The following is a 14,248-nucleotide window of genomic DNA, read 5'->3' as shown; positions in this document are numbered from 1 at the left end:
ACCCATGGCCATTTGTTCATCCAAGTGCATTTACGCACAGAAGGCTATTTTGCTCTTCCGTTTGGCTTGGGTAGTATCCGCTTCCTAAAGCCCTCTAAAGGTCGGGAACAGCTTTGTTCACCGTAGCAGATCCTCTCGTTTTGGAACGTGTTTCACCCATCAGAATTCTTCCCCTAACTTTTTCCTACATCCTAAGTAGTACTTTGTGAACTTAATGCACGACCGAGCGCTTTTACGTGCTCATCAAACATTGAGCACAAGGCTCCATTCATATTCGGGCTGGACTTATTAAGTTAGGGTTGCCATCTCTGGAGGTTGTCTGTCCTATAAAAGTTGTTCACCCTTTACCTTTACAGGTATTAGTAGAGTTGCTAACTTTCTCACACTGACTCTGGTGATTGTATATTTGTTCCATAGTGTGTGCTGGTTCATTTTATGATTCATTTGTGTTGTTATTGGGCCTATAATAAATAGTATATTTTCTAGTATACGACTGTCTAATCGTAATTCTTGTTGTTCTACTCTGTGTGCTCATTGGAGACCACTGATCACTCTCACCCCTCCTGAGATGTAGCCTTGATGGCTCTCCAAGCTACCGTGAATTGGTCTGGATATCTTCTCAGAAGTGTTCCCCTGTTCATCTAACAATGGTGGCCTCCTAAACATCTACCGACGTGCCAGAGTACAGAAATCCATTCTAGCAATGACCTACATGGTGCTATTAATGCTGCCCCTGTCCATACTCTAGGTTGTGCGTGTAGGCTGGCTGGTACGAATCATGGCTTCACACCTCAGCGTATGTACATCTGCTGGCATCATTGCCCACATTACCTTGCACTTTCCAGCAACTGCATACCAGGCCCAATGACCTGGATTTCCCTCAAGTCAATGGAGAAACGACGTCTGCTCCATCCATGCTGTGGACTGTGCTGTGTTTGGGAGGCTTGGTTGCCTTTTGTTTTCTGCAGTGATATCTGCTTGGTCTCAGGTTGTGTCATTTCTGTTTTGTCGTATTCTCCAGCCTTTAGAATTGGGGCACAGCCATTGTCTGTGTCGTGGGGGCTATCCACACACTGACTGAGTTGTTATGCAGAAAATGCATTGACCGGAGTGCATGCATGATAGAGGATGTTCTGGATGCATTCACACATTGGTGCAATCACCGATGGTTTGCTGTGCCTTCATCCATCATTCATTGGCAGGAATTTTTCCAAAGTTTATTTAGTTCAACCCTCACCAGAAAGTGCGTATAAGTAGCGAGAACGTTATTAGGAAATATCGCGTTTGGACGGGACATTTCTAGCCTCGCCACAATTAAAAGAGGACATTTCAAAGGAAAAGAAAGGCTCAAAAATAGGGCAGCGAGGGATGGAAGAAAAAGAAAGGTTCTTAGGGTTTCCTCACAGCGCTTTGGCCAACGGACGGACTCTAGTCTTCATCAGCTGCAATGTAATGCATACACCCAAAAAGAATGCACGTCAATAATCCCATTTGCTCTTGCGACTAATTAGGACGCATTTGCTTCGCTTTTCTTGTCCTTAAGGGAACAACATCTGCCACATAAATACCACATAGATGAAGACGTGTGTTTTTGCCTTTAATGACCGAGCTAGTCCCCTGGCAGTGGAAAGCACAGCTGGGCTCCCTGCGATCCTCTTTTCAGAAATGAATTTTTCAATCTCTAACCATTTTAGGACCCTTGCAGATGGTGCTTGTACCTACTCATAGCAGCAGTAGATTTTTTTTCTATTTTTCTTACCATTCAGAATGTTCGAGATTAGGAGGCAGCTATTGTTACTGCGCCACCTGTCCCACATTACACTCTGCTTTGACTTCTTGTAGTCCATGGAATTCACAGTCCGGATTATAAATTTGGCACTGGTGTGTGGTTTGGGCAGCCCGTCCAATGGTAAAGTCCGTTCCAAACGTGACAGCATTGCTCCTTGCGGTGCCTGCCGCAGTGCAGGAACACTTCACAGGCAGAGTGTGTAGGCCGTGCCATATTATACGGATATGGGGGGGTGTAAAACCCGGAACGCGCCGGAACGCGCTGGAACGGGCCGGAACGGTTCCCTAACATATAAAATTGCAGCAAAACTCACCAGAAAATGATGCAAACAAACATGAAGAACATTTTGAAATGAGAAAGGTGCACCAATATGCTGTCATTAACCCATTACTGGGCAAAATATACATTTTATCACCAAAAAGTACACGGAACAGGCCGGAACGGTACCCTAACATATAAAATGGCAGCAAAACTCACCTGAAAATGATGCAAACACACATGAAGAACATTTTGAGAGCATTTTGGCAACCTCCCTCCCGGGCCCCAGGTTTCAGGTGGATTGCTATGTTCTGTGGTGGCACAGCAGCCCTGCATCTTCAAAAAAGCAATGAAAGCAGCCCTGGAACCATAGCACACTGTTTCAGAGAAGCACTTCATAATGGCGCAATCCCATAGGAAAACGCTGTGTGTATACAAGGTAAAGTAAGCACACAGCACTATCCACAGCTGGAGTGGCAGTCTAGAACTCTCAGCAGCACTGACGCAATGGCTCAAATCCCCAGAGAATGCGCAGCTTTCAGCAGGGGGGGGGGACTGGGAACCAAAAGAGGCCCTGGAATCAATGTTCAAACTGGCCCCAGATTTCAGCAAGCCCAACACTATACCTATGAGAGAATTTGGAAATAAAATAGGTTACCACACAGAGGAGGTCCAGAGTTCCCTATAGGAGAGTCCACCCCTGGCTTTGAGTGCTTCCGCAATCTGTAACTCTTGCAATTGCAAATTCGGTGCCATACGAACAGAGTATTATTATAGTTCACTGTGCTCCATGCAAATGGCAAACATTTTGTGAAGTAAAAAAGACATTTAATTCTGAATAGAAAAGACTGAGCAATTACATTTTTGAATAGCTTGCCATCAATTATATCAACAATAAAATCCTGCAGGTGAGCCGCAGAAAACCGAGTTGCCAACATGACCCATTCCAATCTTTAGCTGCATATCCAGTCCTGTTTTGTTTCTTTGCATTGTGGGACTGGTAGTGCAAGTTTTAAAATGGTAAAAAAAAGAACAACAAATCCCAGAATGCAAAGAAAATACCAGGACTGGATAAACACCTACAGATTAGAATGGGTCATGTTGGCAACTATGCACACATGGTAGATTAAACATGTCCGCGTTTGAGGACTGAATCTATGGAGCACTTTATGGCAGAAAGTACCTTAATTATTGGAGGGTGAGCTCTGTAAAATAGCGGGAAGGAAATTTCTGTACTTATTTGTTTCAAATTGACTGCTAATAAAAACGTGTTAAAAGAAAAACAATTGTGAATTTAAATGATTGTTCTAAACCAATGGTATTAAAGCATGTTCTAAGATAAATATTCCTATTTTCTTTTTAGAAAGCCTTATTCAGTTTCCTTTCAAGAGCCCTTTAAAACTAGTTATGTAATAACCAGTGAGGGTGATAACCAGGCTTGGGGGAGAGGGGTGGGGAGTGGCTACCTTAGACGGCAATAGGCCAATGCCTGCATAGCACTGCTTGAGGCAGACATACCTATTTGTTGTCGAAGTCTGAGCCTGGTGATCACCTGCACCATTGCGCATCTCATCCTGCCACCGCAATTCACAGATAAATGCAGAAAGAATGCACTTTCTGCCGAGGAGCGCAAATGCCGAAGACCCATGACGTTGTGCCACTAAAAACGAGTGCATCGCGTCAGCTGTGGAAAAAACATGTGTAAGTGTCCATAAAAACTAGATCAAAGCAGGAAATGCACTCTTAGAGTTGGGCCCAAAACTTAACTTATGTGGATTTGTGCTTAGGGAGTTGGAGGAGGAAAACAGATCCGACCGTGTAGCTACTCAGAAACATCTACTAAACAACCACCGAAGTACCACTACCAAACCCTATAAGGATCATCCGATGAAAGCAGGAAATAGTGGTAGAGGGACCCGAGAGGTTGATAGTGGAGGAGACCAAGTGCATATTCAATCAGAAAAAGCAGGACTAAACTTGGTGAATAGTCAAGACAACTGGAGTTGGCTGGCTGGGGTCCTATCTGCTAAGTCATAACGCCAACACCCATCTACGAGTGCCCACTCCAACTCCAAACCAAAAGGGATAAAGATCATGAGTTGGAACACAAGGGGTTATGTGCATTTACTTGGCAATTCAGCAACACACCTGTCCTCTTACGACCCCTTTTTTGCTTGCAAGAAGCCTGGTTGTGTGATCTACCTCTTCTGGACAGGTTTGAGCTATATCTAAACCCCCCAACAAATGGCTCAAAAGGCAGACCGAGCTCGGGTTTACTGTTGGGGGTAAAGCGCACCAGTGGCATAAAAGTGCTCTCTTCTCTAAACAGAAACCCTTGGATCCAACTTACTAGGATTTCATCCACATCAGAACCAGCTTCACTTACTTCAGACTGGCAGTTGCTTATATGCAATGTATACTGGGGCCCGACAGCCCGAGATGAGGACAAACTTATGGAAGTCCTACTGGAAGCCATAGACGACGCCAGGATTGAATGCCCACTACTTGAAATTCTGCTATGTGGTGACTTGAACATGGAATGTTACGACAAGAAGCAGAGGAAAATAGAGTTCCTGCCTTTGAACGCCTAAAAAAAAATAACGAGAGGCGTGGTCATGGAGAAAGAACTACTAGCCAGAAATATATACTTGGTAAACGGTAACCTGGCGGGCGACAAACCAGCCGCCCGCACATGGAAACGGGGTGCCCAAACAAGTACACTGGACTATATGTTTGCATCAGAAAATCTCTTTGGCAAATTAACATCGTTGGAAGTGATCCCCACGATCCAGAGTGATCACAACATCCTGGAACTCAAATCTGAGGCCTGGAACAAGCTCTCGTCTGTACCAGGCAAACATCTACCAAACCAGTTTCTTGAGTCAACTCCTGGTGGCAATAGACTACGCATGGGAAGAAAAGAGATGGGCCTGGTGCTGGATTCCTTAATCAAGGACCAAGGTCCAAACCTGATAGAATATGCTGAAACACTGAAGATCTTTCACCCAAAAGTAGTCGCCAAGGAAATTCACCAATGCAAGCGGCACCACTATGATCACCAAGTAGTGACAAAAAAAAACTGGTTAAAAAAGCCAGGAGATAATATGTTAAAACTAGAGCACCAGCTGACTTAGTACTGTATACTAAAGCTAGAAACACCTACAGGAACTGGCTTAAGCAACACAAACATCAAATAATGCAACAAGACAGTGAGAAGATGCTTCACCTACTATCTACTAAAAACATCACTGGTATTTGGAAGTTGATCAATGAAATAAACATCCCTTCCGACTCAAAAATGGTAAATCCAATAGCCTCAGAAGTTTGGGAAACTCACTTTCGGAACCTTTACTCTATGGGGAAAATCTGTGGTCCTGCCCCATTCTTATCATCGAATGAGCCCTGGGACTTTAAATTTGGAAAACAAGATATTCTAGACCTTATTAAACAGTCCAATTCTTCAAGGGCTGCAGGACCTGATGGTCTCACCAACGACATCCTCAAAAGGGACCCGGAAAAATGGGCTTCGTTCATGCTGGATTTGTATAACAACATAACAAGACTAAAAAAGTTACCTAAATCTTGGACGACGTTCATAATTGTGCCGATCTTTAAGAAGGGAGATAGGTCCGTGCCCACTAACTACAGACCGATTGCCCTTTTGGATGTCGTCGGCAAAATATTTGCAGCACTAATCTTGAAACATCTAAATGATTGGAGTCGGCTGGCAGACCATCTGGACCCTTGGCAATCAGGCTTTCGAAAGGGCATTGGAACATCCTTAAATGTGCTACTCATCAACATAATCAAATGCATGGTTAAGGCCAAGAAATATAAGAACATCTATATCGCGTCAATAGACTTGGAACAGGCATTCGATTCTGTTGATCGCGGAATGCTATGGCACAAATTAAGGAAATGAGGATGTCCGACCAACCTGAGAGAACCTCTCGAAGCACTACACACAGGGACAACCCTCAGAGTAAGGTTGGACAGACAGGGCAACCTCTCAAACAATGTGGTGGCCATGCATGGTCTGAAACAGGGCTGTCGGTTGGCTCCCGCTGTTTTTTGCCTTTTTATATCCGACATGCAGGAAGCTTTCGAAGCAGTGATGTGTTTCCCCCCAAAAATCGCAGAGACCGTCGTGGGACGGCTGTTATTTGTGGACGATCTTCTGTTGCTAGACCAAACGGCCATCGGACTTCAGCTGCAACTAAAGGCACTCGAGTCATACACACAAGGAAACGGCCTCCGTATAAATCCAAAAAAATCAAAGATCTTGAGGCTAGGACCTATCATCAGCATGAAAAATCTAAGGTGGTACCTTTCCGGGGAAGAAGTACCAGTGGTTTCGTCCATGATATACCTTGGAGTAACTTTAAACAACAGCATCCAAGATGGTCCAGGTATCTGCAGGCTTAGAAGTAAAGTTACGAACTTAGCTTCGCAAGCCTTGTTAATCAAGCGACGATACTGTTCTTTTTCCCTTCGTCCTCTGATAGATTTCTACAAACTGAAAGTTGTGCCAATTCTCACTTACGCAGCAGAGGCGAATTTCTTCATCAATTCAGATGTTTGGAAACTGTTGGAGGGCCTATTCTGGAAAAGAGTATTGGGCTTACCGACATCAACTCCAATGGAAAGTGTGCGTAAGGAACTAGGCCTATCGTCCCTTTACATATCTACGGTCTGGAAATCCCTGACACTCCTCTGCAAATGTCTGCACCCCCAGGAAAGAAGTGGATTTGTGGCAATTAACGAAGCAATCAAAAGACAATTGATTCCGGTCCTAACCAAGTGGCAATTAATTTGTTTAGAAATCCTGAATACCATAGCACTAAAACCAGACAATCTCATGTTAAATCTGCTCATGGTAAAGAGAAAACTCTTGGACTGTTACTGGATAGCCACCCTGGACAGGCTCAGTGCTTTGCCATCAATCACCCAAGGCATGGACGAGCACTATTGCAGAGGCACCGTCCACCCTTACTTGGATAAATTTCCCTCAAATACGGAAAGACAGCGGTTCTTAAAATTCAGACTAAACCTCTTCCACACAAGAGAAGTCTTAGGGAGAAGAACCAAAAAAGAGGAAAAACCCAGCATGCTGTGTCGAGGCTGTAGGCAAGAGGCTGAAACCTTACAGCATCTAGTGATGAATTGTGTTACCTTAACTAAGTTCAGAGAGAAATGGTTGGGGACGCACCTTTCAAATTTAAGCACTTTAACCTTGCAGGACAGGTGGCTAATTCTGAGAAGGGGGGAAAAAGTATCTACGACTGTGGCTCTGTTGAACTTTATGAGAGAAACCTTTACAATTTTGGACATTTAGTTATTTTTCTCGAGTTATACTGTTTCCCCCCTATATATATATATATATAATTGATGTAACTGTGTGTTTTTTTTTTCTTCTTCTTCCTTTTCTTCCTTTTTTTAAATTCTTTTCTTTTTATCTCCACAATGCATTTAAAGTTTCCTTTGGTAACTAATTGATGCAATAACATTTTTAAAAAAAGCAGGAAATGCACAAAAACATGGTACCCACGCCGGGGTTGCACCAATAGCCATGGTCACACGACCGAGACAATCAGGTGGGACGGTGTTGCCTCGCAGGGACCCCGGGCAGATGCCGGGACACGCGGGCTGGCCCCGGCATGCTGCATGGCACCTGCATGGTGCTTTCCAAACCACGACAGGAGTCAGCTCTTTGTTCGACTGACGAGCCGGAAGCAGCTTGTCCCTTTTATTAAGTTGGTCACATGGTTGACACCATGTGACCATTACATGAGTCCTGGGAGCTACCTTGTGAAGATACAAGCGGGCCACAGACTTTACAGAGGATGAACACTTTGTTAGCTGCAGCAATGTCATCTGCGTGCTGGTACATTTGCAACCTGATTATCCTTTGAGCTGTGTGTATCTGGCTGTTACTTAGCTCCCGCTTCTCCCCCAATGGGATCTCCCGGGCAGCAACCACCTGGACTGTTTATCTCGGCAGGCTCTCACCCAGTGTGGACCACATGGATGTGGCAGATTTTCTGATCCCAGTTGGTATATGAGTTAGAACATGGTCTGTTGGTATGGGGCCCTCTTCTTACCCTTGTGTGTGTGTTGCAGGTGTTGCAGGCACATCTCCCTTGGACAAGTGGATGCTGGGGTTACCCACATCTGTTATGGTCTGCACAGGCTGAGACACTTCCTCCGATTGGCCACTCATAGTGATTGGGCCTCCATCTGCCCCCTCGGGTGTGGTGGTGTCCTACAGAGTACTTGGCACTTCCTCCTCACCCCCCTCAAATGGGGGCATGTGTGGATCAGTGTCATCCAGGGAGCTGGCATCTGTGTAGAAAAAGCATTGGCATCATATCTCAGGTGTGAACAGGCTGTACATGTCATTAAGGCCAACATAGATGCATGCTAATTCCCCAAGCATGCCTCACTAGTTGTATTGGCCATCTGCCTGCCTTCTAGTGTTCACCTGCCATCACCACTCTTTGGCATCATGTGTGAACACTGCGAGTCCTCTTAGCACTATGCATGTTTCAATTCTTACAGTCAAACACTGGGAGAGGCTCAAAGGTGGTATCACACAGAGGATATGCACTGTAATGTCCCACAAGTCTTTACTCGGATCATATTACTGTCATACAGGTTGGTATCGAGTATAATATGAGGGTGTGTTTTATGCTTGTGTGTTATAAAACAACCATTATAATATAATAATACTTTCATCATGAAAGTTGGGATGCAGGGAATGCCACCAGTGAGTGCAAGATGTTTTGAGCCATACATGTATGATGTGCTTTTCACTGCCTGCATTATCATGGACCCACATTCCCTGAATATTCAATCGGGAGTTGTTGATGACTTCTACAAAAGGGGAGAGATGCATGTTTGGCATGTAATATCTATGAACAGCTGCATGTATAGTGATGTCTGGTATTGATGGGCTACATGACTGCTCTTCATGCATCCGCTGGCAACATTGGCAAGTGATGCTACTAATGCCATGCATCATCTATCTCGCAGGGGATGGTTCGGCATGCCCTCGCATTGTGGGTGAAGTAGGGCCTGTCTCCCACTGCCCGGGTACTACATGAGATGGGGGAAAGGTGACTCACGGTGACCTAAACATTTGACTGTTTGAATTGTCTCAACCTTGCACACTTATCCTCGTACTCATGAGTTTCTGCTGCCGCATGATTCCTACCGCATCAGTAATTGTTGAATTTTGTGGCAGAATGAACCTGCTGCCTTTACCACTGATACTGCGGCGGGGTGTGCTTTGCTGTGAAGAGTAGCTGCGCGTAATTTAGTGCGCTACGCATTTGCCCACTGTTTAGAGGCCCTTGCTCCTGTTTGCGCTAGTAGCAAACGTAAGAGCACATTTTTTTAAGGTTTATTGATTAGATTTTGGAGGACATTTTGCTTCTTTTTAGTGGCCACTCCCCACTTGCATGCCTGATTTATTTGATTTGCATGTTTCCCCCCCACGTTGAGCATATTTTGAGCACATTTTGCGCTCCTTTCATAAAGGGGTACATCTTTGAGGTGTGATCTTCTGTGAATAAGGCACATTTATTTTTGGCGCATCTCAGATTTGCACACTATTTTTGAGAATCTCCACGTTATTCCTGCAAACATTTCAATGCACCTCTAATATGAAGTCAAACCCTAACAGGAATAGTCTGGCTTGAAAAAGAGCTTTGCTGCTGCCATTGCTGATTTCAAAGGTGCATGTGATGAGAGGAATGAAAACGGGCGCTGCTGAAGTGAGTCTCTCGCTGTCCTCGGCCCAAGCTGCATTAGCCGTCCCAGTCCTCTTTCTCTCGCGCATTGCGCCTTTCCTGAGGGCTCGAATTTATTTCCCCTCTGAACATGTGCGCCTTGGTGTTCAGAATAATAACTTCTCTACGGCGCAAGCTGATTATTCTTTTTCCGCTCAAGGGGCTGGATTAATTAAGAGCTAATCTTAACACGTGGTTAATTCCCTGCCTGAGCCACTGAATGCTTGAGGTGAAATTGAGGTTCCCGCGGTCCCTCTTGGGAGGGTACCCATGCAGCTGAATCCCAATTTCGGTGAGTTTATTAAGAACAAAAGGTACCGCGGTCACAGGGCCTTCTCTGGGAGCTCACGCAGAGTAGTTCTGCTGTGAATGCAAACTAGTGGCGTGTTCAGGCCTGCGACTAGGTTTGCCTACGCTAATGCACTAAATAAAATGTGCCGCTAGGCCGGCATCCTGGGGACAGCGTCAAGGGGGCTCCCCTCTTTCTTCTGGCACCACTGAAGGCTGGGTGGATTCCTGGCTCCGTATCCACGTGTTCCACTTGCTCGTCTGCCCCCTCTGGATGTTTCAATCAATGCCCGGATGTTATGTGTTAGACTGTTAGCCCCTATGGCGAGGATCTGAACACACTTATGTTTGAGGCTCTACCGTCTCAAGAGCAGCAATTTGTAGGGAGTGTGTTCTAGTTTGTGCTAAGGAGGTGGAGTGGGACAAAACATGTACTACGTAATAATATACCTAGAAACAATTATTTAACATAAATGAGAAGGGGAAAGCTTCTGATTTTATGGCGGAAGCAATGGGAATAGTAGAAGTACTTTGTAAAGAATGGAATGTGCCTCGCGGCGGTCACGCGCGCTCTCGAGCTTGGTTGTAATGAGAGTCGCGTGACCGCAGCGAGGAACGGCAGTTGGGGAGAGATGAAAGGAGGCCTGAAGGAAGAGGGGCGACTGGCGAGCTCCGTGTGAAATAAAAAATTACTTGTTTATTCAGTGTGGCCTCCCTTCTTCAAGTGGCGACGAGGGGGCACACGGAGCTTGCCGAGGAGCCTAGCGACGTTCCTTTGTATTGGAATGTGCTATTTATAGCTGTAACAGGAGGAAGCCGGTGGAGAGGAGGGGGCCTGAAGAGCAGCTGTCTCCGCAGTGCCTCGGAGCGTGGCGCTGCAGGGGGACATTCTCCCCACTCTCACGTGAACGGCCACACAAGGAAAGGCTGTCTGTCCTGGTGGGTGCTGCCCACTCCCCCTCTCATTGGACACTAAGGTGAGGAGCAGGGAGAGGGGGGGTTGGGGGCATAGCCAGAGAGGAGGCGCAAGGAAAGAAAATTCTGTGTAGAGGTGAAACCCCAGTGGCTGGTAGGGTGCACAGGAAGACTGCCTCCCAGAGGACAGTAAAGCAATGGCATAGTCTGAATTATATGGTGTGTCAAAGTAAGACTGTAATATTGTGAATAAATACTATTCATATATAAGAATCAACTAAAAGGACAGCACAGGAGACTGGCAGAAAGTATTGGAGACAAAAGTAAAGTTACACCAAGGGCGAAAATTGGAAAGTAAGCCACTAAGTACAAGAAAATGGCTGCGGCAAGTATGTCACCTCCGCCACCGTTCCTGTCAGAACCTGGTGCTCCACCTATAAGGTGGGATAGGTGGAAGAAGCTTTTTGACACGTACCTGATTGCCATTGGAGGGGATAAGTTTGCAGCAGCAAGAAAGGAGGCAATCCTGCTGCACAATTTGGGAACCGAAGGCAGAAGTGTTTATGATGGATTACCGGATCCTCCACAAGAAGGCCAGGGAGAGATGGACCAGTATTCTATAGCAGAAAAGAAGTTGGAGGTCCATTTTGAGGCCAAGAAAAATATAACATTTGAGAGACACAAGTTCTTCCAAAGAATACAAGATCCACAAGAGCCGGTGGAAAACTTCATTGCAGCATTGAGGTCTCTTAGTCATACGTGCGAATTTGGGCCGCTCACTGACTCTCTTATAAGGGACCAATTAGTCCGTTGCACAAATAACATAAAGATACAAGAGAGGTTACTATCAAAGGATGCATCACTGGAGTTGGCCATAGAAATGGAAAGGAGTATGGAACAGACCCATAAATATATGACCACTATGAAGGGAGACAAGTCAGAGGGAGAATGGCTGCTGTGAAGGGATTTCGCAAGACTGGCTTCAACAAAGAAATCAAATGCTACAAGTGCGGTAGTAACCGTCATATTTCCACAAGCATGTTTTGTCCAGCCAGGAACATCTCGTGTTTAAAGTGCAAAAAGAAAGGGCATTTCGCGAGAGTGTGTAGGGAATCAGGGACGGTGCAGAGCATTGAAGCAGGAGGAAGAATGGCGGAACAAGGTGAAGATTTAGAAGTGGGAAGGATCAACCAAACAAAGCATGTATTGGAAGTAACAGAAGTATCAAGCAAGGGAGGTGCACCCACCGATGTATTCATGGTTGATGGAAGAGTGGTGACAATGAAGGTGGACAGTTGCTCACCGTGGACATTAATGTCCAAGGCGACATTCTTGAGCTGCATGCAAGGAGACGTGACAAAATTAAAGGAGCATAATATTGAGCCGTATGCATATGGAAATGTTAAAATTGGAATTATAGGGATGTTCCGAGCTTCCATCAAGTACAAAGGGAGGAGCTGTGAAGCAGAGATATACGTTACTCAAGAAGGTTCTTCACTTCTGGGATGGGAAGAACAGTGGAAATTGGGAATCAGGATACAGGCAAATGCGGAGAGACCAGTTGATGTAGCTGAATTGAAGGATAAATGGGAAAAAGAGTATCCCATGGTGTTTCAGGAGGAACTGGGATTGTTGAAAGGTTTTGAACATGAAATTCAATTAAAGGCAGGGGCCAGTCCGAAGGTGCACAAGGTGAGACCAGTACCTCACGGATTGAATGAGAAACTCAAAGAAGAAGTGGAGTTGTTACTCCAAAGAGGAATAATAGAGAAGAGTGAAAGCTCGGAATGGCTATCACCGGTAGTAGTAGCAGCTAAGACCAATGGAGACATTAGGTTATGAGTGGATTTGAGAGATCTGAACAGAAATATACTAGTGGATAGACATCCCTTACCAATAATAGGTGATCAGCTATCAGTACTGAACAATGCCAAAGTGTTTTCAGTTATTGATCTTTCACAAGCTTATCATCAGATCCTGTTGAAGGAGGATTGTCAACACCTCACAGCATTTATCACGGTGTTTGGTTCATTTAGATACTGTAGGATGCCATTTGGGCTGGCGTCCGCAGCAGCCGTGTTCCAAAGAGTCATGGAGACGGTGTTGAGTGGAGTGAAAAACATTATTGTGTTCCAGGACGATGTGTTGATATATGCTAGTTCTACTGAAGAACATGATGAAGTGTTGAGACAAGTGTTAAGCAGATTGGGGGAGGCAGGGTTGACGGTGAAGAGGAGCAAGTGTAAGATTTCAGTACATAGGGTGGAGTATCTGGGACATGAGATAGATGAGCAAGGGGTGAGGCCAAAAAAGAACTTGGTGGAAGCAGTAAGGTGCGCACCTGTGCCCAAAGATAAAGAGCAGGTGAAATCATTTCTCGGTTTGGCCGAATATTATCATAGATTTGTGAAGGATTTTGCAAAGGTATCAGTGCCTCTCAGAATGTTGCTAAAAAAGGGAGTGAGGTTTGAATGGTCTAAGGAATGTGATGTAGCTTTTGAGTGTATTAAGCAAGCTGTGGGTGAGGCGCCATCCATAGGTAGATTTGAACCCAAGGACAAAACGGTATTGGTAGTGGATGCGAGCATGTTGGGACTGGGTGCGACGTTAGTGCAGTACAATAAGGACAATACTGAGAGAGTGATAGCATTTGCGCCTAGGACGCTAAGAGGGGCAGAGAGCAAATATTCTGTCATTGAAAGAGAAACTTTGGCCATGTTTTGGGCAGTAAATCATTTTAAGTTCTTCTTATGGGGAAGAGGATTTGTGGTCAGGTCGGACCACAAACCACTGGTTCAGATGTTTGAGAGTGGTAGGTGGGCCACGGGTTCTCCAAGAATAAGCAGGTGGGGTCTGGGACTCCAAAACTTTAACTTTGAAGTGAGCTATTTACCAGGGAAGCGGAATGTGGTGGCAGACTGCCTTTCCAGACTGCCTCTTAAGGGTGAGCCTATAGAGGACAGAGTGACAGAGGAGGAGTTAGTGGTAGCAGAGGTAAAAAGTGCGGTCAGCAAGGAGGAATGGGCGAAGGAAGAGGACTCTGATAATGACCTCAAGTTAGTCAAAGGTTGGACAGTTACGGGGTGGCCAGAAAGGAAAAATTTGGATGGTAAATTCAATACTTGGTGGGAAGTAAAAAATGAGTTAAATTTATGTGAGGATAGGTTAAGGAGGGGAAGGTGCATTGTTCCTCCTCATTCCCTGAGGT

This window comes from Ambystoma mexicanum, chromosome 12, assembly GCF_040938575.1.
Source record: "Ambystoma mexicanum isolate Mex_15411 chromosome 12, UKY_AmexF1_1, whole genome shotgun sequence".
NCBI classification, from domain to species: domain Eukaryota; kingdom Metazoa; phylum Chordata; class Amphibia; order Caudata; family Ambystomatidae; genus Ambystoma; species Ambystoma mexicanum.
Note: the sequence above shows the minus strand (reverse complement) of the source record.